This window comes from Lissotriton helveticus, chromosome 6, assembly GCF_964261635.1.
Source record: "Lissotriton helveticus chromosome 6, aLisHel1.1, whole genome shotgun sequence".
NCBI classification, from domain to species: domain Eukaryota; kingdom Metazoa; phylum Chordata; class Amphibia; order Caudata; family Salamandridae; genus Lissotriton; species Lissotriton helveticus.
The window spans coordinates 1904434972-1904443090 of NC_136067.1; positions in this window are offsets into that span (position 1 = coordinate 1904434972).

An 8119-nucleotide genomic window follows, 5' to 3' on the forward strand; every position below is an offset into this window, starting at 1 on the left:
CCGCCCAAAGATAAGGCCACTCGATGGTGTCGAAGGCCATGGTAGCGTCAAGGGAAGCCAAAATGACCGGTTCAGTGAGCGTCCCGGCTCTCGCGAGAACTCCATGAAGTCTGCGAAGAATCAGAGCAGTATTGCGGTGCGGGATAAAACCGGATTGATCTGGATGGATCAAGTCCCCGATCACAGTAATCAAGCGATTAGCCAATAATTTAGCCAAAATTTTAGGTTCGGCATTGAGCAAAGAAATGGGTCTGTACGAAGTACAACAATCCCACGGCTTACCCTCCTTATGGATAACTACGATGGTAGCAAGTCGTTGGTCCGAGGGGAGGGAACCGGACTCCAAAGTCTCAAGGAACATGTCCCTTAAGTAGGGCGCCATTTTGTCGGGTTGCAGCTTGTACAATTCAATGGGCAAACCATTGGGGCCCATCGCCTTACCAGAACGGAGGGAACGAATAGCCACAGCGACTTCGTCCACTGTGAGCGGAGCATCCATGAGGTCCCTGTCAGCGTCAGAAAGGCAAGGCAAAGCGATATCCCGCAGCAGCAAACGAGAGTCCTCCTCATCCCTACCACAAACCGAGGTGTACACAGTCCTAAAGTGGTCCGCGAAACACTGAACGATCCCAACTGGGTCAGTAACACACTCTCCATCAGGCCGTTCAATCACGGGAACAACACGATTCACTCTCTCTTTCTTGTCCAACCACGCAAGTAATTTACCCGCCTTGTCTCCCACATCATACAGCCTGCCCTGCTGCTCACTATACATCATTCTCGCCGCATCAGTCACAAGAGCCCTGTAATCAGCTTGTTTCAAGGCAAGGGAATGCAACTTTACACTGGAGACGCCTGTCTGAAGATCGTCCTCAAGTGCGGTTATCTCAGATTCCAATCGCACCACCTCCACATTTGCAGCCTTCTTAGCAGCGGCAATCAAGGACAGGGACTGCCCACGTACAACTGTCTTGAAAGCCTCCCACAATGAAACAGCAGAAGAAACAGACCCCACATTTTCGTCAAAATAATGTTCAATAGCTTTCACAAGTTCAGAGCGGGATAGGGGCGACCCTACCCTCACTGCCCGCCCGGACCTCATAACAAAGCCACAAGGGGGAGTGATCGGAAATACCCCTAGGGAGCTGACGAATCTCTCTAATGGAGGAGGATTGGACCGATGGCATTAAGAAGTAATCCAATCTTGAAAGACAACCATGTGCCCCAGAGTGGAAAGTGTACTGTAGTTGTGTGGGGTGCAGTAATCTCAAGCCGTCTACCAGCCCGAAGGTTTCAAGCAAATCACTCAGCCACATTTGAGCCCTGGGCAGATCCCTAGGAGGATGACGATCAGAGGTGCCGGAGACAACCGAATTAAAATCCCCACCCATGATCAGAAGGCCCTCAGGAAGTTCCAAAAGGACCCTGCAGAGATCAGCGTAGGTCAATTTCTGTAGGCCCGGGGGGACATACACTGAGAGTATGGACAATGTCTTCCTCTCCCATCTACCAGTGAGCGCCGCAGAGCGCCCCCTGTCATCAAGCCTTACTTCATCAACTTCGAAAGGGAGAGAGGACCGGATAAGAATACCGGCCCCCCTGGAATCAGAAGTAAACCCAGCGTGGGCCACCAGACCATATCCGCGCCTGTTCATAGCCTGACATGCATTACCTATTAGATGCGTCTCCTGCAGGAGAACAATGTCGGGAGAATGACGCCTAAGGAACCGCAACACAATCCCACGCTTAATTCTGTCACCCAATCCATTGACATTCCAGGATAGCAGTCTCAACTCGCCACCACCCATCCCCGAGAAGTAGGCAGAGCAGCACCCACACAGGGCCCAATGATCAGAGCAAAGGAAGAAAACAATACGATGCCTCGTGAATAAAAGGAAACACATACACACCCCCCACCACCCCTCAACTTGAACATGTTACAACACCCCCCACCCTGCACCCCTGCGTACGACTCATAAGCCACCCCAACTTGCAGTGTGCCTGTCGCCCCATTATTAAACTAAGCTACGCAAAGAACCCAGGAGGAGGAAGAGTCCCCATTTACCCCCGCCACCCCCAGGCTAATCTAACTTAAAAAAGAAGACCAAAGTTCAGACTCAGCTGAAAAAGTAGAAAAGTTCAGACGCCAGGATCCACGGGGCAACCTTCACTCTGGCGCGCCCTCGTCGGCACCTCCGGGGTGCCCAGTACGTTCGTCTCTTCTAGGCAGGGAGTCAAGCCAGTCACTAACATTTTCCGGGTGATCAAATAAAAATGTACGTTCTCCATATTCAATCCGAAGCCTGGTCGGGAACAACATGGCGTACTTGAGGCCCAAGTCCCGCAATCGTCTCTTCACACCCTGAAATCCAAGTCTTTGTCTCTGAACAAGTGGTGAAAAGTCAGGATAAAAAGAAACAGAGGAGTTTTCAAATTTCACTGGGCCCTTATCCCGAGAGGCCTGAAGAATAGCATCCCGATCCCTAAAGTGGAATAATCTGGCAATAATGGGCCTCGGGGGGGCACCCGACTTCGCCTTCCCGCCAGGGACTCGATGAGCGCGTTCAACAGCAAAGAATTTGCTAAGTCCGGCGGGAGCAAGATAATTCGTAACCAGATCCTCCACCAAAAGGTCAACCGCCAGCATCTCGGGATTCTCCGGGACACCAATAAGACGTACGTTATTGCGACGGGCTCTGTTTTCGTAATCCTCGAGACGACGAGCCATCAGGTCGTGTGAGGAACGCAGATTACCAATCTCAGTCTGGGCCTCCGTGACATCCGTAGTGAGACTAGAAGTCTTCAAATCCAATGACTTGACCCTCTTGTTGGTCTTCGCCAGATCCGCTCTAATCAGCGTGATGTCGACGGCCACCGTGTCGATCTTAGAGGCAAGGGCCTCGTACTGCTGTCCCATAGAGGCCTGCATGTTGGTAATGGCTCCCATGACGTCCTGCAAGGATATTTCCGAAGGCGCTGAAGAGACAGTCTTAGGATCGTCTGAAGTGCGACCAGAACCGCCAGGGGACCCCTTTATCTGCGAATAGTGGTCCATAATGTTCGTCTGGGTTTGGCCCCCACGGAGAGGTGTTTTGATCTTGCGCCTCTCGGGAGCAGGTCTGGTGGCCATATTGGAGAAGGGCCCCCGAAGGGGTCCTCGCGACCTGGTAAGAATGGCCGGTCGTGGAGTGGCCAGACAGACAACAAGACCAGATCAGATGTGCATAGGCACCATGAAAGTCGGAGTTTGGGCACTCAATAGGGCCAGCACTAAACAGCAGAGAGACACCAGGCCAGCCGAAGGTGGATCAGGGCTGCGCTTCCGTCAATCCAAGCCGGGAGTAGAAACCGAAAGTCAAGAGGGGGTTGACCGGAGGGAAACCCCCTCAGCCGTTGTTGTTCAACTACTCCCCGGCCTGCCAAACAACTGAGCCCCCGGTCTGCTTCGGGGTGGGCCGCAAAAAGTAGCAGCGGTGTAAAAGTGGACCCCAGCGTCCGAATTCGATTTTTCAAAGGATAGGAAGATCAGCGAGGATGTGCGAACAAAAGCCCGTTCTTAAAATCAGGATGTAGTCAGGATATCCGTGAGGGGCGGCGCGGGTCCGGGGAGCTCTGTGCTCACGCGACCATCTTGGATGCCCGCGAAGCTCCTCCTCCTCCCAGGGCAATATTAATATGTTTGAACAACTATTTGTTACGTGAAGCGCTTTACGATTTGGCACACCCTGGAAAAAAAACGAAGTGGCATGGGATGCAAGTTTTTTATTCGCCCTGACTTTTGCCCTGCTACTGTGAGTGAAAGATGGCAAATGCGGAAATTGATTGAGCCTTTTCAAGTGAAGGGGGCTCAGGTTTTCTTGCTTAATCCCTCTAAATTAAAGGTCATTTTTAAAGGCGAAACAAGGTATTTTACTTCTGCTAAGCTCGCACAGGACTATTTAACGGACTTGGAGAAGAGTGCCAAAAAGTAGAAGTATTATACATGTTGTACCTGTAGGGGGGTGCGATATCCTTGGGGTGGTGAGCACGCTATCTGCTTTACTTTATAGTGAGGGTTGAATCACCATGTGGTTGTTTGTAGTTTTCTCTTTTTGTCATACCTCTTTCCCATGATAGTGTAATGTTTTCTTTTTCGATTATTTTAGTTGAATCATAGTTAGACAATCTGTCTTATTTCTTCTTTATTAAATAGGCAATGTTGAAATTGTGTTAGTAATTGCATATGCAATGTGTCATGATGTTTCAATCTATGCGAAATTATAGCTTATAAATTAGTTGGATAAAGACAGGGTAGAAGATGGTAGGCTAATTCTCTATGTTTCTTACAGGGTTCAACGAGATATGATCATCTAAATATGGGAAAGAGGGGCAAATGATGGTGGCGGGGAATGTCAATGGGGGTTGGGGTTGGTCAAGGCACTCGACATCAATGAGGACATAGTCCTTAAGCCTCATTTTGGGTGGGAGGGTTGGGGGAAGGGATGGGAGGGATTTTTGAGCGGAGTTGGGAGGGGTTTGGTTGGGTGGGGGGGCCAAAATATAAAATAATACATGAATATTGGTCGGAAATGAGTTATTATGCTGAAAGTATGTTTTGTTTTCAGTCGGTCCATGGAGCTAGATTACCGAAGACTGACTCAACTAAATGGCTGGTAGGGGTATTAGGATAGGCACCCTGAATGTTAAGGGGCTGAACTCAATAGATAAAAGACGTTGGGTAGCACAGGAATTATGTGCTCTTTACTGTGATATAATTTGTCTCCAAGAGACTGTTATTGTATGGTCAAAACGCCGATTGGTTGAAAAGCTGGGATTTAATCTTATTGCCTGTACTAAGTACTCAGGTTCGTCAAGAGGGGTGGCAATTATGAGTAAGAGGCATATAGGCAAAACAGGTAAAATTCTAGCTGACGATTTAGGAAGATGGGCAATCGCAGAGTGTGTTGTAGGTCAGGCAACTTTTACGGTGTTTGTTGTTAATGGGGCAAATCTAGATGAAGAATTAACTTTAGAGTTCTTGAATGTTGAGCTAGCCACTTGGCCTACACCACTAATTTTGTGTGGAGACTTAAATATAAATTTAGCTCCGAACATTCTATGTAATAAAGATGTTAAGTATAGTGGGCGGAAGCCACGGGTGTTTAAGGCATTGCAGGCATTAATGATGGTACATGGGGTGACGGACGCATGGGCATTTTTAAGGGGAGAGGCTCCTGGGTATACATTTTTTTCTTTTCCCCATCGTAAGTTAGTTTGGCTTGATTATTTTCTAACTCCTCAGTCCTTGTTGAAATCGGCCACCATTCATGTTTATCGTAGAATTACGTCCGACCATGGGCCGGTGGTTCTCTCTATAACGGATATAATAACTCCTACTAGACCAAGGGTGTTCTCTTTCGACCGCAAGCTATTATTGGAGCAACAATTTCTTGAATATATGAAGCAGTGGATTGTAACATTTTTTAACATTAATCGGGGGACTAGCAGTGTGGGTAATGTCTGAGATTGTTTCAAAGCTGCATTTAGGGGCGAGGCCCTGAGCTTTGGTTTATATAATCAAAAACAACAGTCAGCAAAACTACAAGAGCTGTATCAGGAGTTAATAAAGGCTGAGGAATTATTGGCACAGGGTATACCTTCTGGGGGTGATATAGAGGATCAGATGACGTTAGTGGCTAGACTTAAGGCAAGGCTTAACTTGAAATGGTCGCAGGAAAGTGCAAACATTTTTTTCATCAAACAACAAATTCAGTATGAGTATGGGGAGGCAAGTGGCAGATGCCTTGCCCAGAAATTACGGTTAAGGGAAGTAACACAGCGGATAGATAATATAAGAGACGCAAGAGGGGAATTGGTAGATTATGAAACAGGCATACTAGAGGTGTTTAGACAATTCTATGAATCACTATACCAAGGAGATGAGTATGACATGGATAGGGCTGCTACTCTCATTGATCAATATTGTACGACAGATTTATCTGATAATGAAAGAGAAAGTCTAGAGGCACCTATTGTATTAGAAGAACTAGAATTGGCAGTTAATGGATTAGCCAGTGGCAAGGCTGCAGGACCAGATAAGTTACCCCTTGAAATTTATAAGATGTTTTTCTCTGTTTTAAAACCGATCTCCTGGCAACGATGAGATCTGCTCAGACGGGTGTATCTCCGGGGAGTTGGAGTGAGGCATGTATAGTAGTTTTTCATAAAAAAGGTAAACCTGCGAATCTCCCTGGGTCCTACCGCCCAATTTCGCTTTTAAATGCGAATGGCAAAATCTATTCGAAGATCCTGGCGAATAGGTTATCCGGTGTGATTTCGAACTTAGTCTCTACCACACAGCACGGGTTTATCCCGCAGCGCGGAACGGCGGATCATGTCCGCCGGGTAATTACTTTATTTGATTTTGTTAATGTCACTCACGAGCCATTATGTTTAATTGTATTAGATGCCGAAAAGGCTTTTGATCGGGTCTCATGGTGCTTTTTATGGGACGTAATGAGGCGTAGGGGGTTTGGCCCTGATTTTATTACATCACTTCAGACACTCTATTATCAACCTACTGCCCGTATTAGCACCATGGGACTCGTATCTGATCTGGTCCAAATACAGAGGGGTACCAGACAGGGTGCCCTTGTTCTCCTCTTGCATTTTCATTATATATCGAGCCCTTCTTAAGAATGTTGGAATCTAGTCCTAGGATCTCTCCGGTGGCCACACAAAATTATTCTTTTAAAGTCCTAGCTTATGTGGACGATGTTGCAATCGTCACGCCTTGTCCTGCAGCTGCAATGCAAGAGATTGAATGTTTAGCTATGAAGTTTGGGACGGTTGCTGGCTATAAGTTGAATGCAGCTAAAACCCAGCTATTATGTGCTAATCTGCCAAAATACTCTGATTCGCAGGTTTGTAAAGAGGTTATTTATTTGGGGATCAAGCTAAGGGCCTCTCCAATGGCTCTGGTTAAGTCTAATTGGGAGGATCTAATATTAGGAGTACGGAAACAGTTAGACCAGGCGGAATGCCTACATCTTTCGTTAGTCGGTCGCTGTAGTCTATTAAAAATGATGATATTGCCACAAATATTATATTTTTTCAGGTGTGTTCCTTTAGAAATCTCTATAGCAAGCCTGACACAGCTACAGACTCTTTGCATGCGTTTTATGTGGGCTGGAGGTAAGGCTCGCCGTGCCGGTCGCTATATGATCTTACCAAGAAACTTAGGAGGTTGGTCGGTTCCTGATTTCACTTTATATTATTATGCCTATATGCTTCAAGGCATGAATGTTTTGCTAACAGGGATAGGTCCTTCGAACTTAGCAGAGAGTCCGTCAATTTATCAGATGTTATTAGGCGTAAAGGCTAAAAATTGCTTATTTCTATATCAGGAATGGAGTTACTACAAACGTACACGTTTTAAGGTTATGATCGCCGCATACAAGATTTGGAGAACACTACGGAGAATGTTTGGTATGGAGAAAATTTCTTGGTATAACCACTAACATCTCCTATATTTTTGCCAATTGATTTATGGGATCGGGTGGTGTATGTATGGTGGAAAAAGGGACTTAGGTTGCTGGGGGATTTCTATAGAGATGGCTCTCTTAAATCCTTTGAGCAACTTCGGGAGCAATATCATCTTCCCAGGGAGGATTTTGCAAAGTATTTGCAAATCAGGAATCTTCTGTCTCAGAAAGCAATAAATCTCCAAGCGAATGCTTTAATTGAAGATAACATAAAAAAGGCAAAAATAGGAGTGCTGTATGGCCATATGTTAAGAACTAAGCCTGACGATTTAGCTCAACAAAATATCAAATGGGGGAATAAACTAGGGAGACAGGATATACGGATAGAAAATCTCTGGAGATGGCTATGAATTTATTCATTTCGGCAAAGTTATCTGCTCAGCATTATAAATCCATTTTTAACTTATACTACACACCCGATAAGATCTCCAAATGGCAGGGCGATATTACAGGGAAATGTTTTCGTTGCGGATATCCATCTTTGGATGATCTTCATATTTTTTTAGTAGCCCGAGACTAACAACTTTATTATCTCAGATCGAGAATTATCTTTCTGTCATCTTGGGTAGTCAAGTACAATTAAGTGCTACACAGAT